General features: G+C 41.3%; 1 protein-coding gene across 1 annotated transcript in view; it reads right to left on the bottom strand.

The window, feature by feature from the left end:
* Positions 1 to 27,993, bottom strand: part of lingo2 (leucine rich repeat and Ig domain containing 2) — a gene marked incomplete at its 3' end in the record, with an annotated part of 308,227 nt that overhangs the window by 246,447 nt on the left and 33,787 nt on the right. The window contains exon 2 of the mRNA XM_080415729.1: positions 177 to 249. The remainder of the gene's footprint in view (positions 1 to 176; positions 250 to 27,993) is intronic.

The following is a 27,993-nucleotide window of genomic DNA, read 5'->3' on the forward strand; positions in this document are numbered from 1 at the left end:
AGTCTCCAACACCACAGTGCCTTGTAATCAATCACTGAGGACTACTTATGATACCAGTTGGAACTGTTAAAGGAAATGTAAAAACTGGCACTCTTGTCTCTTGCATAGTAACACTTCTTTCCCCCTCAGAAGCTAATTCCATGCCATGCTAGTTGAAATATAAAGTACCAGCTTACCATATCACAACATGTTCAAGAGATGTAGTTGGTCTATGATGATAGGTAGGATAGCGGCCAACACAGATTCACTCTGAAACAACAAAAAAGAGGGAACAGTTGGCACAAGAACACAAAGTATTACTGGAAATATTTCACTTAATTCCATGAGATAGACATCTGAAAAACATTTTCTGTGTCAGCATAGACAAAGCTTGTCTCATTTTTGCCAACATGAATCTTCCATCAGCACTCATAGCAGTTAACAGGCAAACGGGTAAACCATTTGTTTAAACTTTAATTATGTATTTGTTTATTCATACATATATCATTTTCATTGTATGTAGGCCACTTCAGCATCCTGCTTCCCAGAGATGAAGTTCAGGCTTCACACTTAGGTTTGGTTACCCTTTAAGCAACTGAATAGTAACAGCATTTCACTAGTAGGCTGTTAGTCGAGTTTGCTGCCAGCAGATTCAATCTAAAGTGGAAATGTTAAGCTTCACAGACTCATTCTGAATGGTTAGAGGAATATCTAGCAAGATATGGGATGAATTTAATCTGGGCCAAGTTGGAACTTTAAAATTCATCAATTTAAAACAGTTTAATTTCACCTCATTTAACTCTCAACACGGTTCAGCTGAGGCTAATCTTGCTGAGATCAAATCGTTTTAAGGGAGACTTAACAGAAGTTTGTTACACAGCATTGTGGAACTGGAACTTTATAAATGAAATTCCACAATGACAGTCTACCTATAGTGATGGATCGATGGATGGATGTTGACATTTCAGTTGAGATGCTTTTCCATCTTTATACCCGTAGGTTTACTGGCAGAGGTATATGTACGTATATGATTTATTATTGTCAACTTGAAGCAGATTTTCTACTGGCAATATGCCTCATTGTAACAACAGCCAAAGCACTGCCCTGTCATCTGCTGCGTTAAAACATGCTATGCCAGGACTGAAATGTTGAACTCCTCTTAAAGGTAAATTGTTTTCAAATAACTGATCTTTACGTTAATCTACCACAATTGACATTCTACCTCTCTTCATAAAAAGAATACGAATAGAGGAAAAGCAAAAGTCAGCTGTTCTCTGAAATCATTATGCCTCTTTGACAGCAACGTTTTGTGATAATATGAGATCCCGGGATCCTGTGAGCCAGCTGAAATCTCGATGACAGGGGAGGTCAACCAGCTACGGTGAGTTTCTGGCAAGAAGTCCTTTTTAACGACCAGCATCGAGGGCTGCCGCCTCTAGTCCAAGAACAGGTAAGCTGTCCGTGTTAATCCCAGCCTAGTGTGACATTTTGGAGGGGTGAAGGGTGGGAGACGTTGTGGCTTTCTCCGCTTGGAGCGCCTGGATCATTTTGGCTCTCCCTCCTCTGATATGTGTGGGGAGTGGAGCAGTTCCAGGAGGGGATTTTGGAAGCAGGGAGAACCGGGGAGAGGAGGCAGAGGAAGGAGGAGGTAGGAGGCACTGCTGGGATGTAATCTCGAGTATGCCAAGGTCAGCAGTACTCTCTTGGTGCGTAATGCATCCCTGCTGAAAATGTGCATGAAAAAAAAGATGCACACACGCACACACACACACACACACACACGTGTGTGCATGTGCGCGCACACATGCATGCGTACATGGATGAATGAGCGCACCCATGTGGATGCCTGCACGCAGTGCCCCATATTACAGTAATTCTTCCCCAAAGACAGCCTGCTGAGAGATGCTAAATCTTCACTGGGCTCCTCCTCAGCCATTGTATTCACGTGCACCTCTCTTCCTCTCTTATGCATACGTGCGCGCACGCGCGCATGCATACGTGCACGCGCACGCGCACACACACACACACACACACACACACACACGCACTGATGCACACACACACACACACACACAGTATGCCTATCACTGCAGTGGTCTGGACTTGATCTTCACTTGTCGTCTTGGGGAGTAGAGGTCAGGCTAGAGTTGTCTACTTGTGTGGGCTCCAGGTTGGAAAGAGTCCACATAGAATGTTGTGCTGTTTAATGTGGGCTGCTGGGTTAGACATTCCATAACCTCTACTTGTCCCCTACCCTAAAAAATCTGATTCACCTACAGTACAGTACAAACATGTAATGAATACACCAAACAAGTTTATACCATGCCCTATACTGCACTAAAATAGTGGATGTGTGTATCACATAATAGAAAATACAATTCAATAGTTGTTGTTTTTTTTCAGTTGAAAATCAGTTATTTTCATTTGATTAAGTATACATTTCCCTTGCAAGCACTTTGCAGTATAGGTTTTCCTTATTTTGTAATAGATTTTTTTGTTTTGTTTTGTCTCGCTCAAACATTTCATTTATCACTGATTGAGGCAGAGGTAGCAGGAAATATAATGTTATTTTTTGCTTCACTGGACCGTTAGATTTATGGATAATACTGTAAGAATATCTACATGACATGGTCAAAATTAAAGAAGCAAATTAAGACTTCATCCATTTTTGGTCCAGTTATCTTCTCAGGGAAAAGGTCAGAGTTAATCACTATTATAACATAATGATTCTTGACAGAATGCCAGGGCCGTTCCTCTTAATGACAGTTAATGTGCTGTGTGAGACACTGTTCAGAAGCCTCAGTAAAAACACAGTTGGGAATAAGTTATATGAAATGGTTGTGAAATACAGCAATATTGCTAGATAAAACATTGTTGTTCAAATTTAGTTTGGTATTTTTCTCACTTGAATTGACAGTGTACAACTGTACATGATTAGTTGAGTGACTTTTATTATCCTTGGGCACTTGGAAGCTGTAAAGATCCTAATTGCATAATAATTTTTTTTAACTGTAAGCAAAACATATTTTACATTCTACATCATGGACATGCTTTTCAATAAATTATACTTTCAAATCATTGTCATAAGAGGCAACGTCCAAGAATGAGGAAATGAAGGCATTAACGTGATCTCTGAGGATTGTTATTGGTAAGTGATTTTAAAGACATCTGTCAGAATGCTGATTGATAATCCACCTTTACTTTAAATCCACCTTTAGTACCAACGTTGTACTTGAAGAATTACAAGTACAACACTGAACTGCCTCTGAAATATTAGCTGAATATTGAGGTAAAGAAATACACAATCATATCCTCGTTGCGACTTTTGGTAATTGACCTTCCTGCCATTGGGGTAATGGGAACATTTCCATCTTTATGTAGCCTGTGAATGAGTCAAAAACAGCGATGGTCTCCATATTTGATCCAGAATGAAGTGGGAAGGTCGGTCATGGGGTGTATTTGTGAATAAAAACACACTATCTTGGCTCTGTAAGGGTTGAAGTACAGTATATCGAAGGGGTTTGGAGGAAAGCACATTATTCATTTTATTTCACTAGCACTGCATGCCAAACAGAATACAACCTAGCATGCTAATAACCTTGCAAGTCCCCTAGCATGTTTTCTAGTAGCTTGCCGTTAACGAAAAGGAACAGGTTATTTTATGCAGCTTTTTTCTTTTACCAAAAAAATCAACTGTTAGTTTCTTGATGTGGAAGTGTTACCTTTATCAACCTAGATTTCCTCTGCTATCACCTTCCCTCCTCTTTTTGTTATTCTCCTCAAACATATGGTATCTGTATTCTGTCTTTCCTCAGCCTTTTGTGTCCCTGCGTAGCTCAGCAGGTAGAGCAGGATATGAACACTGCAGGAGTGAGGGATTTCATCCTCTGTGTAATTGTGTGGGTTGAACATGGAACTGATATTCAGGGTTAGGGTGCCATTCATCAACTCAGTAGCTAAAACTGACAATACCCGTATCAACTCAATACTTCCGTCCGCTCCTTTTTCGCCTCTACACCAAATCTCTTCACCAAAAATAAATAAGCTATACAAGCACACAATGTGTTGTTGTCACACATTGTGCGCTTGTAGATCCACAGATATGTATTGTGTACGAATGCATTTATAAACATCACAATCTTTTTTTTATTCGGATATTCAATCATATGTCACACGTCAATCCAATTGTCGTATATTGTTGTACTTCTCTATTAGACAGTACTCGGTTACAGAGGGTCTACTCTTTGGAATGCCGCTGATCCTATGCTGATCTCTAATATCTCTTATCTACAGTATGTTGGTCTTTAAAGCAAACTACAAAAAAAATGCTCGTGCATGTATAAACTGTGTGTGTGGGTGTGTGTGTGTGTGTGCATGTGTATGTGTGTGCAGCCTGATCTCCAGAGATTACCGTAACATTGCACGGAACGAGTGCACTTCATTCCGTGGATAGTCGCCTAGAAACCCCGAAATTGCGTGCATATGTACGGCGAGTCCCACGGTGGGCGTAACCAGTCGCAACCCGGAAAAACCCGGAAGCAGAGCAGTCCCCACAACAAAATTTACGATTCTGTGCCTATCGGTACATAACTCAAACGGCGCTGAGTAGGCACAGGCGAACGTCACACCGTTCAGGACGGCAACTCGGTCGCCTTAGCTCCCTCGGTGGTCCTTCACGGGGTGACAGTTCGCCTGTGACTGCGCGCCTCCGAAATGGTTTTGTCACAAAGGGAGCGCCGTACATATGCACGCAATTTGGGGGTTTCGAGGCGGCTATCCACGGAATGAAGTGCACTCGTTCCGTGCAATGTTACGGTAATCTCTGGAGATCGGGTTGCAGCGTGTGTATGTGTGTGTGTGCGTGTGTGCGTGTGTGCGTGTGTGCGTGCGTGCGTGCGTGCGTGCGTGCGTGCGTGCGTGCGTGCGTGCGTGCGTGCGTGCGTGCGTGCGTGCGTGCGTGCGTGCGTGCGTGCGTGCGCATGCATATAACTCTTGAATGTATTACTGGTGTGTGTTTTTTCATTATAATATGTATACTTTTGTATGTTAAAGGGGAGTATTCCTTGTCACCATCACCAATTGCTTGGTCAAGGGGGAATTGTTGTGTGTTTGTAAATTAAAGAGTATGGTCTTGATCTACTCTATTGTGTAATGTGTCATGAGATAGATATCTTTTGTTGTGATTTGGCACTATATAAATAAGATGGACTTTTTAGAATGCTCGTTTTGAGTTGAAGCCTGCATGGCACCCAGTGAACTGTCAGCATTTGGCCTTTAGGCAGGATTTAAGGGTATGTCAGGACACTGAATCCTAATGTGTATCTTCTCCTGCTTCCCTTTCAGAAGTGCTATAATGTTGTGGACTTGAGACTGAAATTCATATTCCACTTTTCCATTTTATGTGTATGTTTGTATTCTTACTTACTTACTACTTAACTACTACATAAGTTCTTCAACATGATCCATAAAGTTCACTGAAAGAGTTACCATGACAGGCAAAAACAATGTTCTTGTTTGGCTTCATGTTACTAGTTATTGGTCTTAAAACATTCATGCTTATCTATAATAAAGGACTCTGCATGCTTGCAGGGGTTGGGGAAAGAATAGGCGAAACGTTTCAACATCACACGGGTATTTACCCACTGTAAACAGAGCCTTCTGTAATAATTTCAAAAGCCTCACTGAACTGCCGGGTGTTTCTTGTGATGTCAGCCCTGAGCCGGCAGGAGTGTTGGTGGTGGTACTGTAAAGTCTCTATGGAGTATGGAGCATGCTTTTTTTATTCTGCCCCAGAAGCTTTCAACCAAATCCATTGTCATTTCAACTGACAATCAGGGACCTTAAACATTGTAATAAAGTACTTAATATATATTTTAAATATATGTTCTTGTTTCCTGTCTACTGATTGCGTTCATCATCACAGTTTCTCAGGAGTTCCCTGAAGGCGGCAGCAGGTAAATAATTGATGGGCCTGAAAGCCGTTTCTGCAAGGGAGTGCCCATGCAACTCTGGGGAAACAAAAAAGGAACCCATAGACTGGTGGAAGCAGCCTGGGCCTCAGCAAGAATTAGCATTGTGTTCCTTCATGCCGAACAGTTGGCGCTGAGACAATTCAATACAGTTTTCATTACAATGCAAAAGTCCCTTGCAGGCACAGACATCAAAGGACCGGTTTGTCTCGCCCTATGTTTGCTCTGAGATACCAGAGAGATGGAGATAAAGCTAAGTTGATTTTCAAAGAGCACTACTGACAGAAGCATTAGGGACATTATGGACATGTACTAAACTGAAACAACATAAGACGGCTACAGTATCATGCACTTCAAGGCCGAACACTACCGTACTGTTAAATGGTGCAGCCGATGGCCAAGTTCCAGCCATGGAATTTCATTTTTTTTATTACTATCATCAATTCAGCTGACACTTGCAAAAGATGAGTAACTCTGTTCCAATACTATAAACAAGGGAGTAAAGGCTCTCCAATGACATCAAAGACACATGTTGGAGCTGGTCCATTGACAGTGGATTTGTGACTTATTTTGTGAACTCGCAAATGCTAATTTGAGGTTTTGCATGCTAATGACTTATTTCATTTTGGTACTAAGAGTTATGATTGCTTGCTCAGGGTGGGATTGTCGGGTCTCTTCTCTACATGTAAAGTGTCTTGAGACAACTTGTTGTGATTTGACACTTTAATAAAATTGAATTGAATTGAATTGAATATGAGAAAGAAACCATGTGTCCACTGGTGTTGGTTGAATGTTGGTCAGTTATACAGTAGTCAGTCTACATGTTCACATGTTCCCAGCTTTGGTAAATGTTTGTCCACAGGTACAAAGCTATGTAGAGCTGTGTAAGATCACAGCAATTAAAGTTAAATTACGCCCTGTTACCAATGACAAAATAAGTGCTGCAATCAAAATGTATTATTGTCACTGGAACAATTAAACAAAAAACAATCCTCAATTCGTTTTAACACGGTTGACAAGCTTAATTGAGATCGCAGTTATTCAATAAAATATCTGGAGCAATCTTGTAAACAGTGTCACATATCCCAGTGGGACCTGTGCGGCACACTTTGGGGAGGCTTTGAATCTCTGGAATCAATGCTGTATGTAGGACAGCACGAAAAGAAATAAACCCCACCAGATTTCAGTCAACATTTTAAAACGAAACAGAGATTTGAAGTTGAACACTGACGCAGAAAAGGGTCTACATCCAATAAGACAAAGCTAAGCCGAACACACCACCCTTCTATTCATTTTGTGTTCACTACTTCACCTGAGAAGGGTTAAGGTGATGCTATAAACCATCAAAGCAAAGCCCCGCTGACATCTAAGCCCTAAAGCGGTGGTTCTCAGACTTTTTAAACTCAAGGATCTCCATAACCCTGAGAGTACCATTTGTACACTCTCAGTGTTACAGACCTGTGAGGGTCCATTTCGGGTCATACAGTATTTAACTTTTCTGCATTGTCGCATACGAATAGTGAAAATAGCCAAGTTACAAGCTCACAACATATTAATAGATCTTATATTTTCATTATTTTTGACAAAAACTATTGAATGTTTAGGAAATGTCCAACATGTCCAAAATAGGAACGCCAAGTTTAAAGTGGTAAGCTCTTGATATACCGAGCAATCTTTGTTCCTACGCTCACCTATGATCATGAAGTGTGGGTCATGACCGAAAGAATAAAATTGTGGATACAAGCAGCCTCGGGATCCCCCAGGAGGAAGTTGCTAATGTTGCTCTGGAAAGGGAATTCTGGAGCTCTCTGTTGGAACTGTTACCCCCGCGACCCGATTCCGGATAAGCGGTTGAAGATGGATGGATGGATGGATAATATGCCACCAACAAGCTGCAAAATGTAGAACTGATAGCAAAAAGTCTCTATAATATTACATAAGTCTAGACATCGAGCTATAACACTTCAACCATCACTGAATATTAATGTATCTGGGAGCTTGTCAGTCTAGAACATGCATCAAATAAAAGAATCAGGATTAGACATGGTGTGCCTACAGTATTTTTCAAGCAAAAAAGGTCAATTGCTCAGAACAATTGGCTCTCAAAGAGCCTCAATACTTTAGTGATACAGAGGGGTAAGTGATTTGGGAGCATAAAGCAATACTTTTGTAACTGCCACGGCGAATGAATTTCCCTCGTGGGATCAATAAATGTCTATATAAATCTACTCCATGCTGAGTGTGGATGTTCAGAGCTAAAAACTGACAATCAAAGGAGCATACTGTAAAAGTGAAATGGCAATGCATTCGGAAAATACGCAAATACAGTATGTAATAATAATTTCCAGTGAGATGGCATGGTGTTATTGTACATTTGTGAAAAAATACATAAATATATAAATAAATAAAGTCTGGCTTTATTTTTATATAGATTGTGGATTCACCCTCTCCTAGAGTGTTGCAAAAGACTGAAAGTGAGAAAAAAGGAAAAACAGTGATAACGACAGTATTAATGCAATTAAGTGAGTATCAATTGGAAAGTGGGTGTTTGACTTCTGCTTCAGCGGTTTCATCCATAATTCGTTTTTACATTCTGATGTGCTACTAACTGGAGCGAGAGGTGGAGCAATTTGTAATGTTTGCATTTCAAATCTAATTTCCATAGCCCTTCCCCCTGCAAGCTGAATGCATTACAGAAGACAATTGTACATCGTCTATATTTTCAGAGCCACGGTTTGTGGAATAGCCAAGTTGAAAAGACATTATCACCATCGCAACATTAATACACAACAGATCTACGTAGCCAACCAAGCATAAAGTCTAATAAGAAACATCATATAGCATGCCACAAAACCATGGCCATGATTGTATTTCCCATTTGCTTTCGTGCATTATCTGTCATTTTAATTAGCTTTATTGAACTTAGCCTCAGATGAAGAACAGGCCAACATTTCAGGAAATGCATGGTGCTTTATCAGCAATGCATTTCTACGTTTGAAGCACATTGCAGAATATTCTAATTCTGATGCCAAACCTTCTCATAGTAAGTAATGAAAAAAAGATATAGTTTAGATGAGGTAATAGAGGTATGTCCTTTGCAAATATTAGTGAATACTGGTGATATTTCACTCATTAGGAGACGAGTGGATTAATTACAGTTTCACTGTTCTGAGATGCGCTTTTTCGTCACCCTAATCCGCGTGTACACATTCATTATCCATCCGACATCTAACCGCATTAATTATATTAGCCTATTTATAGATCCGAACCGACCACATGTGATATAATTATCATTTCCCTGACGTTAGTTTTCTTAGTTGTGAGATCACAGAAATGCATTGTTTAACGAATGATTTGGACGTCCCTCTTAAGTTTCACACACACGCACGCACGCACGCACGCACATTCTCATTAAGTTAAGTTTCTCTCTCACTATAGCAGCCTTTGCGTCCACTGATGTTGTTTGGAAGTGGAAGGACCCCTTGCCGGCAAAACACATGTAGTAGACGGCTAATTTGTGCCTGATGACATAATATTAAAATACTACAAACGCACGCACGCCGAGATTTTTTGCTTTTTAGAAGCTGAAATAGGCCTATTAGATAGATATAATTAATGTATTCCCGCATTATTTCAACTGTGGTTTATCCAATATTAATTAATAATTATATTTGATTGACCCAAATCCACCCAAACTGCGGTTATATGCGGCGACCGCGGCTAAAACCGCGACCCACGCATCTCGGCTCATTAGCCTATATTATGTTTTCAGTTTACCAAAATGTCCCAAAAAAATATTGGAAAAAAACTGAAAAACTGAACAACTTGCATTTATCTATAAATAATCATGCTCATTTACAACATTTTACTTGCATTAATGTACAGAAATAAGTGAAATAATTGATAAATTAAGTGATAATCTTTTTCTTTTTGAAAATTCCACAAGAGGGCGCTCTAACGCAACGTAGGGGTGATCCCTCGACTCTGCCAGAAGGAATCGACGGATGCGACGTCATCCCAAAAAACCTCACCTTCGTCCATTCCTATATTAGGATTTGTAGAAAAACACTCCTAGCTTGGATTCTTTATTTGTTGTTGAAAACCAGCCATTTTCAACTTGCCGATCGCTTCAAAATGTCCGATCGCGGTAGAAAAGCTTTTGTTCCAGTGGATAGACGGGACCCTCCCCCACCCCCCGGACACTTTTGGTTTACATGCGCGAGCACGTCGTGGCTTCTGTGGCTGTCCAAAACAGGTAAAAAACGCTGGCACTCTGAGGATAATTTGGATGCATAGTACCTGGCACTCAATGAGTTAATACAAACCCCCTATTCTATAATTGATCAGCTAATCAAAAATTTTTAATACAGGACTTTTACTTGTAACAGAGTATTTATACTTTGTGGTATTGCTACTTTTAGTAGTAGTTTAGCAAGTACAAAATCTGAGTACTTCTGCCACCACTGTACCTCTGCCAACGCTATGCAAATGTCAAGATATGCCATCTCCACATGTTGGATAGTTCAGCACTATATTATTTGTTCAGTGGCCAGAAATGAGCACTCCATCACTCCCATTCTGTTTGACTGGGCCAATAATGTAGAGGAATTTATACCTGCTGATAGGCACTAAAATTGACCTGGTGTTACATGAACCCATTTGGAAGTTATAAACAAGTATAAAGGTTAATCAGTTCTTGTCTCTTGATCAACATTTCCATAAAGTTTTGGTTTTCCTTGAATATGTTTGGAAGTTAAATGCCTTAATATGATAAGGCCACTATAGCGCACACACCCGTTCCCCGATCAGTTACATAACTTTGCGTCATCTTATTTTAATTATACAATGTGATCCGGTTTAGAGCCTGCCTTCCGTATCCAGTAATTTGCACACACACACACACACACACACACACACACACACACACACACACACACACACACACACACACACACACACACACACACACACACACACACACACACACACACACACACACACACACACACACACACACACACACACACACACACACACACACACACACAGTTTCCGTATCTGCTCTAGACCCAGAGCAGATCAGAAACATGCAAAGCAAAATGATCCCAGTCTAATGTTAAACATTAATTAGCTGAGAGTTGCCCCATGACCATAATTTACACAAAGTTTCATGCAAATCCGATCATAGGTTTTGGAGATAAATCCTGCCTACAGAAAGACGGAATGGGGCAAAATCATAACCCCAATCCGACACAATTCCATTGGTGGAGATAATTAATTCAAGCAGGCATGGAGCAAGAAGTGAGACTAACAGCTAGATATGATTAAAAATGGGCTCTGTAATGGAGACATTTTGTCGTTTCATAAATAGAATGCATAGAATCCTCATGCATGTTTGAAAAAAAAGTCAATGCTGTATTTGTCAAATGGTGGATATTGTGCATTTCACCAAGAGAAGTATACCAGCAATTAATCAATGCTACACTGAAAAAGACACTGAAAACAAACTCATAAATCAATTTGGTGCACATCAGTACATTTTAACCCCATGTGCATCTGCATAACAACCACCATAACAACTGATATTGCTGCCCTATTTCCCTAAATACATTGTGGAGGCACTTACCCTAATTCATTTGTAAAAATGAAGCTGCATTTGATTGTGCAGCAGATGTAGAATCCACCGGAGATTGTGCATTTTTTAATTATTCATTTTCATCATGTCTCCACAACAATGATTATAGCAATTAGCCTGCTACATTTAATACAGACTACAGTGCAATCATGCTATAAGGTTGCTGTATCCTCTCCCAGCTATACTCCATTGTACTGTACAGTATGTTTGTTTTATACTGTAAGATTAATGAGATACCTCCATAGAAGAGTATGTGCTTAAATGTGGGACTAGTTTGGTGCAGGGTACATACAGTACTGCTAAGGTTGAGTGAAATCTGATTCATATTTCGTTGCATGTCGGTGTCGCATGCCAAAAATAGCCGATCTACAAACTCACAATGTGTTGAGATGCTTCACATTGTGAGCTTGTAGATCGGCTATGTTCAGCGTGCAACAAAAGCTAGGATGGTGCAGGGTACTGCCGAGGCTGGGAGTGAAGCCTGATTTATATTTTGTTGCGCGCTGGTGTGACATATACCGGAAACAGCTGATCTAGAAGCTCACAATGCATGATGCATCACATTACGATTCATTGTGAGCTAGATTTGCTATTTTCGGAACGAGACACCAGCACACAATTAAGTATAAATTAAGCATAAGGGGAAGTCGGAGGGTCAGGTACTGAGAAAAGACTGCATTACATTTACCCAGGGCACTGCCAGACTAAGCACATTTCTTAGTTAGTGGCATTGCTCTAGGCTCCTTGAAGCCTTTGATAAATCCTGCCTTTGTTTTCGTTCGATCAACATAAAACAGTTCACAAACTTTTAGATGTTTTATTCAAGCTGACATTTCACTTTGGTTAGAACATTTCCCTTTTCAATTCATATTGCTACTGTATATGAGCAGTCAACCTCTATGCTGGCTGCACTGGGATACCATGGCTGCCTCGTTAGTTAGCTTTTGTTTGATTTATTATTGATGATGGAAAAAACGGCCCCAAATACCCTTTGAAAGGTATGGTAGAGCTTCATTGTTCACGAAATACAAACAGTGATCCATAAAATATAATGACATTTTCAATTCAGTTATATAATAAGAAAGGTGTTTTGGGACTTTATGGTTGGTTGGTAAAATTTACTTTTTCATTGGTTAATTGGTAACATGAATGCCCTGGCTATTACTACAGGTGACCTGGGTACAGGCCTACTGACCTTTCAAATTATATTATACTATACCGCTTCATGGCCCTCACATCTATCACGCCGCCGATCCGACCAATATGCCCATATATGGAGATCTCTGTATCTATCAATCCCTTGACCCTTTTATGCCCATATATGGAGATCGCTGATGTCATCAGTATATGCCCATATATGGAGCTTACTGATTTGTTTGCGCCTGATGCCATGACATGTTAAACAACACACTCCATATTTGGGCGTAGCCGCATTGGGAACTCCTTATTTGGTTATGGCTAAGTCATAGTGACATGAGCGTGACAACGTGGTCTGCAGGCCCTCTCTTAAGCCAATTTCAATATCATATTAGGCTATATTAAATATATTTAATACTTATTCTCAATTTTTTTTCACATCCATTCCCAAACATCTTACTACTATATAATTGACAAAAGCTCCGAAGTTCGTCCGGGATTCGCACGCACAGGATCACTCCACATGCCTCCAAGACCCGTCACAGACTGCTGATCAGAGCTATGGCTATGTTTTAGGCATCTTACCCCACCTCGATCAGACTCTCGGTTTGATTGATTCTCTGATTCGCCTATCAGACCCTCAGCCTGATCTGGCAGGTTGCCATAGCAACCAGATACAGGAAGTCTGACCTCTTTATCACATGACCGAGGTTGGGAAGCGGGGAGGGAGGAGAGGAGTCGAGAGGAGAGGCCAGAGAGGCCGGACTTCGCACGACGTGTGTGCAGAGCTATAATTAGGACAGGTCGCCGTCATGGTTCATAAATACCTCTTACAGAGCCATGCCACGGAAAAGAAAGCTATCTCTGGGCCGTCGGACCCGAGACGCCAAGCGCAAGTGTTTCCTTCGAGAAACACCGCGAAGCATCTCCTCACACAACTGCTGGACATGTGTTTCCAGAAGCCCCTTGGTTGTGTATAAGTTTATAGCCAGGCTTTGGCGTTTTGGGTCTCTTGACCTGTATTTGTTAAACTAGATGTGAGGGCCGCAAAGCGGCCCTGACATCTAGTTAATTTAATTCCCAGGACTTTTAATAACTACTTTCCAAAGACTATCAATTACATAAGTACAGTACAAGACTAGACAGGTTAAAACTTCACCCTCCCCTTTACCATACTAACCAGGGTGAATTTCCCCTCAAATACAGAGGCACCAAACTCTGGGATAAGCATTCTAATGGCAGACAACTATCCTCATTTTATTCATACAAGAATAATCTGAAGGATATTCTGATTGACCAGGTCCTCTCACACACACACACACGCACGCACGCACGCACGCACATTCTCATAACATATACTCCTGCATTGATTCATTTATTGCTTTTGTTTTGGTATTTTGTATTTTTTTATTGTCATTTGAATCATGTCTTATATTATTAATGTACTGTATACTGCATGTTATACATAGGTAGAGGCCTTGTTCAAGTCCTCTTTTGCATACATTTTGTACTGATTAAAAAAATTGTGTTGAATAAATAAATCTAATCAATAATTAATCAAATGCTCGAGAAGATTTTTTTTCCTAAGTCTGTCAGAGCCCTGAACAAGGACAATAAATAAATAAATCTAAACAAAGCAAACTGCATTCAGTATGTCAATATCCCTTTGTAGTTTTTGCTCACGTAACCCTGTTACTTGCACTAATGTATGTTTTTAAGTGTATCAATGCATATTTATAAACCTTAATACAGATTCTATGATCCAGATACGTACTAATTCACCGCCTATTCTGCACATTTTCCATTGCTGCTAAAACCAGTACAATTATTAATGTTACACCAACATTTCACTGCTTGTATTTGTACCAGAGAGTGACAAATAAAACCCTCTTGAATCAAGTTAAGAGTTTGAAAGCGCGTGCTTCTCATCCTCAGTGTCCTCTGTAGACTCGTCAGCATAACCCCTCTAATAAAGGATTTTAGTCAAATTAAGGGCCTAAGTGAAGCTCCATTGTGAATGCTACCACAGTAGCAATCAAACTTCAATTAGTTGTGTGTTAAGAACTAATGAGCCATTATAATATTGTAGGTGGTCATTGTTTATCAATAGCATTAACGACAATAGCCTCAGGGGTGACATTGATCGGTTTCTCTGCTTGCTCCTTTCCTCCGGATGTGGCCAGAGTCAATAAGATTTTAATGAAAGACAAACTATCCAGTGGAAAATGTCAGCACAATACTTATCCTCCCTGGCTGGCAGAAACCTTCTTCATGTTATCTTATCTAACTTTTTTCATAAATACCCTATTTTATAGGCTACTGTTTCGTATGACAATGTCAAGCAAAAGTAGTGAGAATAGCATTAACTCTCTCAGTGCCACGCCCCGAGATATCCCGAGTTTTTCCCGAGTACCCTCAGTGCCAGCACGAGAAATCCCGAGTTTTTACTTTTGACTGTGGTCGCGCTATGCTGTTTATTTTTCATGATCACTTTCGCTTCCTGACTCCTTCAGACTCATTGGGTTCCGGTTTCATGACGCAGATTCCGTTTCCGGTTCCCATTTTTTTCCCGTGATCATTTTCGGCCAGAATAGGGAAAGTCACGGAGAGGTCCACGTCTACTCTCTTTGGTCTAGGTGACGATCAGTCATCGTAGTCGTGTATCACATCGTAATTTAGCCCGATCAACGATTGTCAAAAATGTCAACATCCGGTTATGACCGGATATGACGTGAGCCTGTTTGGGAGGGGGCGAGTGAGCCAGCGAGATCATCAATGTGTCGATTTGTTGCTCTCTACTGGTAGAACTGTATTATGGGTTTAAAAACCCAATCAGATCATTTATTTGAATGAAAAATTACAACATTTAAAATAAAATAAAAACGCAAATTGCTGGCACTGGGGGAGTACTTTATGAAAATACTCTTGGCACTGAAAGAGTTAAGGGAAAAAAAATTGAAACATTTTGAAACTCTTCGCCTATAATGATATGCCCAAAATTGGGACGCCAGGTTGAAAACGGTTAAGTCTGTCTGTATGGGTTTTATCTTCCTATAATTCCACAAACCTCTGAGACCAGACCTCTGAGGTAGAGGTCTTCACGGGTCAAATATAAATACCCGAACCCAAATGGACCCGTGATTTTTTTACCCGGAACCGAATGGACCCGGCCTATGGTCCAATATGAAGGACCGATACCCGAATGGACCCGCGAAAAAAATACCCGTAACCGAATGGACCCGGGCCATTATTAGAAATTGAGATCCGGACCCGAACAGCACCGAGAGCTGTCGGAAACCGACCCGTATAGAACCGTGACATACAAGAACCGAACCCGTACATAACCCGAGCCTCCGAAAAACCCGAACGCAAAATTGTTTGCCAACGTCATTAGTACAAGTTGTCCAGCGTTAAATAAGACTTGTTTCATACTTTCTTACCTAAATGTATAGCCTCCATGATTATGATGTATAATCCCAGTCAATGCTCATTGGACAGCTATACAAAAATAAATCCACGTTCTAGATGTTTGTAATCCTTCTTCATTGCCAACTATAATCCACGTTAATTTCTAATGTTAAACCACATTTAATGTTGTTTAACATTATAATTGGCTTTGGAGTTTCCATTGTGCTTTGAGTATACCGGTAACAACATGTTGATATTAACTCGATTATTTTACAATTTTTAACCATTAACCAAAGCGTTACGTTAATCGACAATATTTGATATAACTGGTGTATATAAATGAGTGGGTAAAATATGTCCAAGGATTCGTCGGTGATGTCACATCAGATCGCCGACGAATCCTTGCTATCTTTAAAACAACTTCGAACATGGCGTAGCGTCCGTCGCTACTTCCTTGTTGCATAATGACATCACTGTCGAATCCTTGGTATCTTTGTCCTAGCCTTTCAACGTGTATGTTGATCAGCGCCGTTAATATGCGCTGTAGTAGTCTTTGCTCGTGGTAGTGAAACACTGAACAGAATTATTATTTCATGTCAACATTCAAGTACAAGTATCAGAATATTTAACTCAGGTAAAGTAATGCGCCACTCTGCAAGTTTAACTAAAGTTTTCCACCTGTCCAAAGTTGTTCCTAATACAGACAGAGCCTTCGGTCAAGAAAGACGATCATCAAGGCTAATACAGACATAAATATGTTTTAATCATCCTATCCTTGTTAATATATCGCCATTTAGGTCAATGATATAACATTATGTAGTGATATGATAATATAAATAGCAGCCAGTCATTGACTGCGTCACTGCCAGTCTGTCTTCTGAGCGACCGACCTCCCTCCCTCCACCCGGGTATTAATGGAACCGTTCATTTCACAGTCTGACCCCCCGCTCGCCGGGTCCACTCGGGTATTAGTGGAACCGTGCATTTCACAGTCTGAGCCCCGAGAAACCCGCTCGCCGGGTCAACTCGGGTATTAGTGGAACCGTCCATTTCACAGTCGGAGAACCGAGACCCGAGACGGACTGTACCGGCTCCGACCCGGAGTCACTTCTTGTGAATGGACCCGTGACCGAGCCGGGTACGGGTCGGAACCCGGGTATTTCGGGTTACATGCCTAACGCGACAAGCTCTACTCTGAGGCCAAACCTGTGAGGCCAAACCTCTGAGCCCAAACATTTTTCTGCCCGGTTCTCCTCAGTGCCTGGAGCTATTGATCTCAAATTGCGCACAGCCATTGACCATTACCATGTGCATGTGACTGCGAAGCCCATTTTTCGACATCACTAAATCTCAGCTGTTTATTCACATTTTTATGTCAAAGAATGTCGCCATGCTTATGCTGGCTGCTCAAACTGCGCATGCGTCGCATCTACAGCCCCACAGCGTTACACTGTTGCACACACAGAACACTCGCCTCCGCGGCCGTGTATGCGCGGACACGCGCGTGCGCATGCACGTTGGGGAGGCACGTGTCAAAATGTACATTATTTCTGTTCGCGACGGCCGCGTATGTGTGTTCGCGACGGGGGACAGCTCTGGCCGCATGAGGATGTACCGTGTGTGTGTGTGTGTGTGTGTGTGTGTGTGTGTGTGTGTGTGTGTGTGTGTGTGTGTGTGTGTGTGTGTGTGTGTGTGAAAACCATCGGAATAATAATAATAATAATAAATAGTGAAGATAAAATTAGTGTGATCAAATTAGTGTGATCGCTAAAGCGATCCCACAATGAAGATAACATTAGTGTGATCGCTAAAACGATCCCACAACTACATTGGATCAATTGGACTACAGGTTTATTTTTTAACGGCTCAGGTCTTGGGGCTACTGTGACATCTTGTCGCAAGCCTCTACTCCTTTCCTCCTGTGCACTGTTATGGGGAAGGGAAAGGGACTGTGTAATTGGCCAAGTAATTCTGGGTTTTTGTTCTCTATATACATTTAACCCACTCGTTTGATTGTCTCAACGACATTAAGGCTTGGATGGCTCTAAACTTTCTAAATGTAAACAAGAGTAAAACAGAGGTCATAGTGTTTGGGCCTAGTGGTCCTGGAGTTGTACCCACTGACCTAGGTTCCCTGCAAACTTAAGTTAAACCCCATGGTCTCCAATCTTGGCGTCAAATTGCGCTTAAACATGAAAAAATGCTGTGGTCATATGCAGCTTTTATCATCTGAGGCTGCTTGCTCAATCAAGTTTGTGCTATCTTTTAATGATTTTGAGCGAGTGATTCATGCTTTTATTTCCACACGTTTGGACTACTGTAATGCACTTTATGCTGGCTTAAACCAAAGCCTCAATTGCTCGTTTACAGTTAGTCCAAAATGCTGCGGCACGTCTCTTAACTGGAACCCACAAGCTTGACCACATTACACCGATTCTGGCTTCACTTCACTGGCTCCCTGTTCGCTTCAGAATTGATTTTAAGATTTTTAAGAGTTTGTTTTTAAATCACTGAATGGTTTGGCACCCCAGTATCTCTTTGAACTTCTGGAAGTCAATGCTCCCCCAAGGTCATTGCCGTCTGCGAACCAGTTGAAACTTGACATCCATATGACACGTTTAAAGACCAGAGGTGACCGAGCCTTTTCAGTAGTAGCCCCCAAATTATGGAATGAGCTCCTCCCTTATATCTAACTGGCCCCCACCATCAAGACTTTTAAACCTGGCCTCAAGTCATTCAGTGCCAAGTAAATAAATAAACAATAGTGCCAGTGACTTTTCATTTTTCTTACCTTTTCAAGTAGTCACAGAATATTTATCTCCAGCATATGATCAATCCCCCCGATTGTTTTTTTTCATCGCGACCGTCCGTTCTCTAGTTATTGGCAGTTGAACATAGCATCTCTCACCAAAAATGGAGAGGAAAACACAGGAGGAGATACAAGGGTTTTTCCAAATCAAATAACAAGGAAGTGAATGCTGACTGAGATTTTGCGATCACGTGATCTCCTGTTTCTCTGTGTGCCTGAGAGTGAAATGGTGGCTCATGTGTTAGCGAAGAGCGCCATCTAGCATAAACACTGCAAAACTTCAGGTCACTGCGAAACTGTGCACACACACTCCCTGGATGCCAATTCAGAACCTCTGTCCCGACTTTTTCAGATTGGCCTGTTATAGCGCCACCAAGAGGCTGATTTGTGCAAAACACATTTTTGGATATTACTCCTACAGATTTTGTCCAAACATCACACAAATTGGTACACAGTATCTCTATAGTCATGTGATCAACACGGATCTGTCCGATTTCCCATATTCCATCCTGATTACCTAAGGTTGGCTTTCAAAGTTTGCAGGATTGGTTAGTTTTGAACGAAATGCCTCAAATCATGAACGCAGCGTGCAATCCGTGAGATTTTGCACGCACATTCCCACTAGGCCGAGGAAGAAATGCCACCCTTTTCACATTGGCCTGTTATAGCGCCACCAGCAGGTCTAATTAGCAAAACACATTTTTGGAACAAAACGCCTCAAATCATGAATGCAGTGTCCGATTTCCGTGAAAGGCCCAAGAAGAAATGGCACCCTTTTCACATTGGCCTATTATAGCGCCACCAGGAGGCCACAATAACCTACCTGACCTGGCGGAGACCTGTGCTCCGAGGAGCACTTTGATTTTCTGTGCAGCACTTTGGTAACCTTGTGTTGTAAAATGTGCTTTATAAATAAAGTGGATTGGATTGGATCCTAAATGTTAGGAACAGTGCATGAGCAGCTATTGAACAGTGCCCGGGGAGCAATTAATAGGTTGGTGTCTTGCTCAAGGACACTTTGATGCAACACTGCTTGCAAATACAGCAGTTGGGATTGACCCAGCCACCTTCCCAGGTACATAAGGCATCCGATCTACATGCATCTTGGATCTGCATCTGTTTAGCCTACTGACTAATAAAACAGTAATACACAGGTTATCATGATTTCTTATGAGCACCAAGGTTGCAGGGTTGAAGATAATGAGATTATCAGTATTCAGATATACAGATTTACAGATTATCTGACACACCGTGAACATGCAAGCTGAACCAATGTTGCTACAATCTGATAAATCCCTATATATCAGACACACAACCTGTCATGGGATGGGTTTCATTCCAAAATGAGACAATCAACAATCAAGGGTCTCCTGGTTTTACAATATGTTTGATAGATAGTAGATTAAAATCCTTGGTTATGATAGATGATAACATTCTGTATAGAGAAAAGGACTCGGGTCCATTAGTAAAATGAACCTGAGTTACAACTGTACTGCACTTTTTCACACATCTACACCAAATCTCTAATCTGCACTAGATTAATATTGTCCCCTTTTGGAAACTCACTGACATTTCAATCACAACACACAGTGTGGGAATGCAATTTTGCAAATACGGCAAATAGCGTCACACATGTGCTAAAATGTGCATGCTGTGATTTAGCTATCATACTCGACCCCGACTTGTTCACTGACCCAAAGCTCACAAAGTGCTGTCCTTGTGTGGGCTACAGAAAGGTAGCAATGATAAACATGCATGCTCCAAATGCCCTCCTGCGCTATACATTTAGATGAATAAAACATGTGACACATACACACACGCACGCACTCACACGCACGCACACACGCACACACACACGAGTGAATTCTGCCATGCAGACTCGGTAACTGCTTTTTCCCCTGTGGTCCTTTGTACTCCCGTATAGGTTAGAGTGACCGTTATTTAGATAATGAAAATAATACCCTTGGCTGCGAGAGAAAAAAAACATGTCTTAATGTGTGGCAACAATGGGACCCGGCAGCAGACGTCGAAGAGTTGGTCGTACATATATAAAAGCTTTGGGGACCGATGAACATCATGTGCACAGGATACAATAATGAAATAGTAATGAGCAGGCGCACACCACTCAGCGTCAAATGCAAACATATGATGTCTCTTTATGTAAGACTGAGTCGGGTGCTATGAAGGGACATAAACGTGCTCTATAAGCCAGAAGGGTCGGCTACAGGGAAGTTAAAGACCACGCGTTCACTCCAAGTGCATACAGCAAACTGCCCTATCTGTACTGTTACTCATATGACGTCAAGGCTAGCATGGTCAAATGTATTATTATTTTGTTATCATTTTGACTTTCAAAATATTGCTTATTTGCCCATGTAACCTTTCAGCATTTTAATTTACTGCCACTCCTATTTGAAAATGTTATGTCAGCAGAATATAAACTATACAGGATGTTAACTAGTACTGTATGTACCGTATACTGTAGTTTGGTGGTCCATGCTGCATTGAACCCTTCACTTCACAAAGAACTTGAAATATGCTTCATTATTAACGTGAGATACTGATAATATTGTACATACCTAGCAGGGAACATCCACTGTGCACAATGTGCACTGCTTGTAAAAAAAAATGCAGTACTTCAGCAACATTCCTTTTCAATATTTTTCGTTCTTCCTCACACAGTCTGCATAAATAGTAAAGAATGATGTGGGTAAATTAGCTTAAACCCCTTTTCAGAGTGAGAAACAGTATCTTTCCTTTTTTCCTTCCATACCTTTATACTGGGCGCCTTATCTCTTTTCTGCAGTGTTTGCCTTTTTGTTCTCCCAATGTCATGCTACTATTCATCCCCAATCTGCCTCTGTTCACAACAACAAATCACCGTTTGGCTCTTTTTGTCTTCGGGACAAGGAAACTGTCTGTTTCTTTTTCAGGCGCTCAACCTCTTCGCCACATTGTCCTCGCTTTGCGTATTGTCTTTTCCCTCCGTCTGCCCCTTGTTATTTATGGAATAAAATAAAATAAACTGCAGGGGTTGAGGGAAGTAGCTAAAGCAATCACTGCAAAAGCCTGAGTGTTATTTTTACTCAAAGAGTGTACAAATGGACCCCTATGGGTCCATTTGTACAGTCTCAGAGTTAATTAACACTCAGGATTTTACCATCTCACTGCCAAGCTACCCAGGTCCTTGCCAAGAGCAGATTATGGACAGGGCTAGTCAGCTTGACAGTGCCTTCTGTCACCCCTTGCCACTCCGCCTACCCCTCGCACAGCGGAACTGCCTCGTCTTCCAGCATGACCAGCGATATTTATATCAGGGTGAAGATGCTGACTTCCTGTGCTGGCTCGTTTAGTGGCGCGTATTTGTCGTCACCAAAGAACTCGTTGATAATCCCCTGCTGCTCTGTCACACATGGGCAGAGCCTCTCATGCACGACTGAGTATATAAGGGGGCAGACTTCTGCGCTAATCAAATGACTTTCTCCAGTCACATTACAGCTGGGTTTTGATTGTCACACAACATGGAGAATTGTTCTCATTCCGTTGGATGATTAAACAACAACTAAAAAATGTAATAAAAGGATTAGCAGTTTCTGTTTGGTGGGACTACAATCATATTACTTTTCAAATGCTCTCCATAGGACACAGAACTGAACCTGCATGCTTTCCCTTCCTCCGCACTCATGTTATAATACAGCCAGGTCAAAACTGGCATCTTTCTTATTTTTATTTTTTATTGTATTTTTCGGGGCACAAAAGGACTATTTTTCTTGCCTACCAACTTTTCCCATCCAAAGAGCGGATTATGGCGGTCTACAGTGAAAAATCCAAACTGGAGTTAACTCCATTTCCGAGACTCTGCTATCCTGAGGTAGCTGTCAACCTGTCAACTTTCTCTGTATGCTATTCCCACTTACCCCAGTTGCAATCCATTACAACAGGGGTGAGGCGATACTCCGCGAAAGCCGGTGCCGGCTTCCCACTATTGATTTACTCCAGGTCTAGGATGACTACATGTTGCGAGAAGCAAGTAGAGAGTAGAGGAATTGCCTCCTCTTCCAAGGTCAGAAACAGAAGTGGAAACAGGATGTCACATTGCACTGTGCCATGGTTGTAGAAACCTAGAACTAGAGAACCCCCGCCTCCCAAACTGTACCGCAAGGCTTGGTTAACCATGAAACCAATTACCATAAAAATCCCCTCATGACTTCCACATAGAGGACGGCCAACACATGCCACTGCATACAAAGCAGAGCACAACTGAGGCTTGATGATTGGGGAGAGTCATTGGAAATCATTGAATTTGGTCCCTAATGTTTTTTTAGTCTGTCAGCAATGAGATACCAGCGAGCTAAGCATGGGAGAGGCGCTGGATGAATGAGGCCTTGCATGAGAGAGGAGGCTTCCAGGAATACTGTCTGAATAGTCAACACAAAAAAAGCTAAGAATTTTTTATATTGTATCCAACATGAGCAGAGAACAGATAGTTCAGTCCTGCACATGGCCCCACTCTCTCTACAAAAATGCCTAGATGGGTGGGGGAGGAAAGATGCTTGACTGGCCTATCTGGCTAACCAGAACCTATAGTACTGTCCATCACTATGGCATCGAAGTCCTCAAACACATGAGAAGGGAGACTCCATCCAATCTACAAGCAACAATTCTTCATCTTGTTATTGTCTCCACCAGGCCGCAGGCACGGCAGAGACTATGTTTTGCACCCAGTCCGTCCGCCCGTGTGTCCGTGTGTGTGTCCGCCTGTCTGTGAACAGGTAATCTCCGGCACCGTTGGCCCGATTGCAGCGAAATTGTGCACGCACTTACCCAGGGTGCCAGAGCAGAAACTCTGCACCACCAGAAGGCCGTTTTTTGCAAAACATTTTTTTTACATCACTCTCACAGATTCACAGATCACACAAATCGGTACACACAAAGATTGGCTTCCAATTTTGCAGGATTGGTCAGTTTTTAACAAAATGCCTCAAATCATATACACAGCGTGCGATTCCTTTGATAATGTGCACGCATATTCCCACTAGGCATGTGCGTGCAAATCAGCCTCATCGTGGCACTATAACAAGCCGATTCGTGTTTTTACCTATAACTGTACCGATCTGCGTGAAACTTTGAACGCACACTCCCACTAGGCAGAAGAAGAAATGCCACCCTTTTCACATTGGCCTGTTACAGATCCACCAGCAGGTTGATTTTTGCAAAACACATGAAAGGCCTAGGAAGAAATGGCACCCTTTTCACACTGGCCTATTATAGTGCCACCAGGAGGCCACAATAACCTACCTGACCTGGCGGAGGCCTGAGCAATTTTTTTCTAGTTGAGTTTGTAGTCAGTGGAACAAATATTTTGCGTTTGAGTGAATTGGCTCACAGTGCCATGCAATATCCCGAAATTGCAGATAAATAAATGCTTTTACTAGCTACCAAAGTCCTGTTTGCAGCAATAATAAAATATAAGGGAAGCTGGAGCATTATGTTTAATGTTATGTATAATCATTTAATGTTTCCCATAGCATCTGGTTGTTTCTGTCATGTTACAGGATGTCTCTACAATAAAAGTTTGACATGTCCCACTTGCCATAGACAGACTGTCCAGTAATCATGCATTCTCAATGACCCATTAGGCTACTGGCTGTAACTGCTGTCCAGTTTAACTGAAGCAATTCATTGAGCTGCTGTACCAATGCTTCGCTAACTGGTTAGGCCTTTCTTCCTCCTTATACTCTTGTTTTCTATGATTGAATACATATGGCCAGTTTCTTTCAAGATGGGATAGGATGTCATGCACTTAATTTATCTCGGACAGGGAATTAGGTAATTGCAGCGGTAATTGCGGTACAAAACATGAAAATTACATGATGATAAATGGTACAATTACAACAAAGTTACAGCATTTTCACTACACTACAAGTACAGCTACAGTATATAAATAACTCTTACTATGTTGGCTCTTGACAAAAATCACAGTTTACAGATACCTTTACCTTTAAGGGGAAAAACAGAACTAAGTTATGTTCACACTGACACTAGGTGCCTTTTATTAAATTATGCATTTAATTTAGATTACGTCATTGCGATTAAAATGGACTTCAATGTAGCTATGAAAAGTACAGAATATTGATAACACGTTTAAACTAGTAGCTGTAGATGTGAAATGAATCAAGCCTGAGCAACTGCAAGGCACATTTATCACCTAAAATGTATCTTTTATAGACAAGCTGTCAGACGCACACAGTCTGTTTGCTTGCACCGTCTGGAGCAGTGGGCTGATGCTAGACCACAACTCACTTATTAATGATGAATCAGTGATGTATTAATAGGTCTGTCTTTAAGAAATACAATGTAAATAGTAGGTTTAATGTTTTTGGTTTGCAGAAGAGGAGGAGGGACACCGTATTTTTTTCCAGAAGAGGAGGGACGCTGGTGGTAGGCAGGTGTGGGCGGCTGGGTGCCTAGACTGTGGCCAACAGCAGGACATAGAGAGACCATCAGCTCGGACGAGTAGCTCTGTTAACTACACATCTGTGTTATGTAAGATGCAAGCTGTTTTCTGCACTTTACCTTCGAACTGAATTTAGCTGGGAACAATAAATGGTGCTTCATTGTTAGGCCTGAAACAAAATGAAAAGTTTCATTGATTAGAGTCCGGTGCTCTCATTAGTGGGGCTACAAACTGAAGTGGAATATGGAACACTTATACTTATTGTTATTGCCAGTTTGGGGGAGCAGTATCATAATTAAAAAGCCAGAAAATGGAAAGTACTGTAAGTGGAATTATTTTTGGTCTATGCATGGTAGGCCTACTAGACTAGAGGAAAGGTTATTGGGCTACCAAAATCAGGAGGGCTCATCCTACAATCTGCCTGTTTGATAATGACTGATGAGATATCTTGTCTGCCGTGTTGACAAACAGAAAAAGCCATGCTGAGGTCATCAAAATCACTCCGGTTCATCCTCGTGGGAGCATAAAGGTTCACAGCAAAATCCATGGTAATCAAGGCTGTAGTTTTTTAGATTGTTTGGGACCAAAGTGTTGGATGGACAGAAAGATGGATCAATATTTGTAAAGCCCCACTGCTAATGGGGCTAAAATATATTACTGTCTAACTGCTGTATCCAAAGACATAAAAGTATAGCCTAACTGCAATATCCTGAATCCTAGGTCTGTATTATACTCCCTTTGTTTCCTGCTTACTTGATATAATCCTGTTTTGATCCCACAAACTAGGGGATGATTTTGTGAGTTTTATTTTCCCATGTGAATTTGGACACAATTACATTTTGTGAATTTCTTTAGAAGTAAATAAGGGATTCCTGGACTGATCTTTGAGTAATGGAGAATTTAGCTATATCTGTGAGTTGAGGTCCATCGTTTTGTGTTAATGTTTAAAAAACAGGGGATTTGTGTAACCCTTTTAATCGGTTTCCAGTAATGAATAAACATACATATATTTGCATAAAGTAAGCATGTCCACTCCCATGTTGATAAGACTATAAAACCTGCCTATTCTGGTATACCAATTTATTCTGGCTTCAAGGTAATGCACTCCAAATTAGTAGTTTAGTTCGCTCCCATGGTGGTCATTTGGTTACCTGTCAAATTCCTAGAAATGTTGTAGAGTCAAAAGTATAATATTTGTCTTGTAGTGGAGTGATATTTATTATTTATTAAGTCCCCCCCCCAAAAAAAAAACTAAAAAAAAAAGTACAGTACTAATGTAAGTTTAATGTTCTTTGTCACTGTCCACTACTGACTATAATACTTTTGTTTCAAAAGGCTGAAGGTGGGACAAGAGATTATTTTGCAGCGGGAAAAAAACTGCTGAGTATATGACATGATAATAATTCAGTAAAAAGCCTTTAATTGGGTTCTGGAATCTTCTGTGTACAACAGGAATTATCATGGAGATCTGGAGAAGGCTCCTGGTGAATCTGAGTCAACAAAGAGAAGCCGTCTGTGCATTGCAATGACTATGCAGCTGTGCACATTTATCCCTTCATGATCATGTGTTAACTCATTAAGAGAGGACACGCCTTGGCAAACAAACAGCACATCATATCATATATTTATGTCCCACTTCATGAGCATGGATTTTAAATTAAGCAATCGCTGCTGGGGAGATGATGCATAGGAATCTCACGTGAAGAACACAACACGTCACGGTATAGCACTCTTCATCCTGCAAGCTGTTGTAGTCATTAGCCAAGCCCCTGTTTTTGCCTGGCAAATGCAGCTGTCTGGTTTTGATACTGGTTGCGGCTCAGCATCAAGAGCCTCAGTCCAACCGTACTGCCGCCAACGTGGCCTCGCAACTGGCGAGGCAAGGCAGTAGTATTTTTAATAACATTTCCATTTAGGAGCCAATCAGCGGAGCACAAGTTCTGACAGCTGTGGTAGAGCAATAAATCATAAAATGAAGAGAGGCAGAGTAAAAAAAAGAAACTTGCATGTAATTATGGCTCTGCCACGGTCAAATGCGACTCGCCTTCACAAGCCTGCGCCTACACACAGGTCTTTAATTGCCACCGTCGCATACCTCTTGATGGCCCAGATATGTCTTGAGTGTGCACGTGAGAGGCACCGGCCATATGGGGCATGAGCGCAGCCTCTCATTGTCATTTTCTCCATGCTACTGTGAAGCATGATTAAATGGAGCCATCTGTTTTTTCCTTTTTTTGTATTCTTCTTATTGGAAATCACTAATGCAGACATGGCAATTATATTACAGCCATTATGATATGATCAATGTTATGACACAATGTACATAGCCTGCAGAGGAGAAATGCATGACATAATTCATATACAGACATGTACAGTAGCAAGGTCCAAGGACAGATCACAGGTAGTATTACAGCGCTACACCGGAAATAAACTGGCCAGCAAAGGATTTTATATCACTAGACTTCCTTTTTTACTTCCAGGCGCATCCATAAACTGTGTAATGTCTGATTGGTGATGTTCTGTATCATTAATAGATAATGGAAGCATTGCCTTCTCAAGCACAAGTCCTATGAGACTATGACTGCCAAATTGACACAAT

The sequence above is a fragment of the Gymnoscopelus braueri genome, assembly GCF_963280865.1.
Source record: "Gymnoscopelus braueri genome assembly, chromosome: 20".
Taxonomy (NCBI): domain Eukaryota; kingdom Metazoa; phylum Chordata; class Actinopteri; order Myctophiformes; family Myctophidae; genus Gymnoscopelus; species Gymnoscopelus braueri.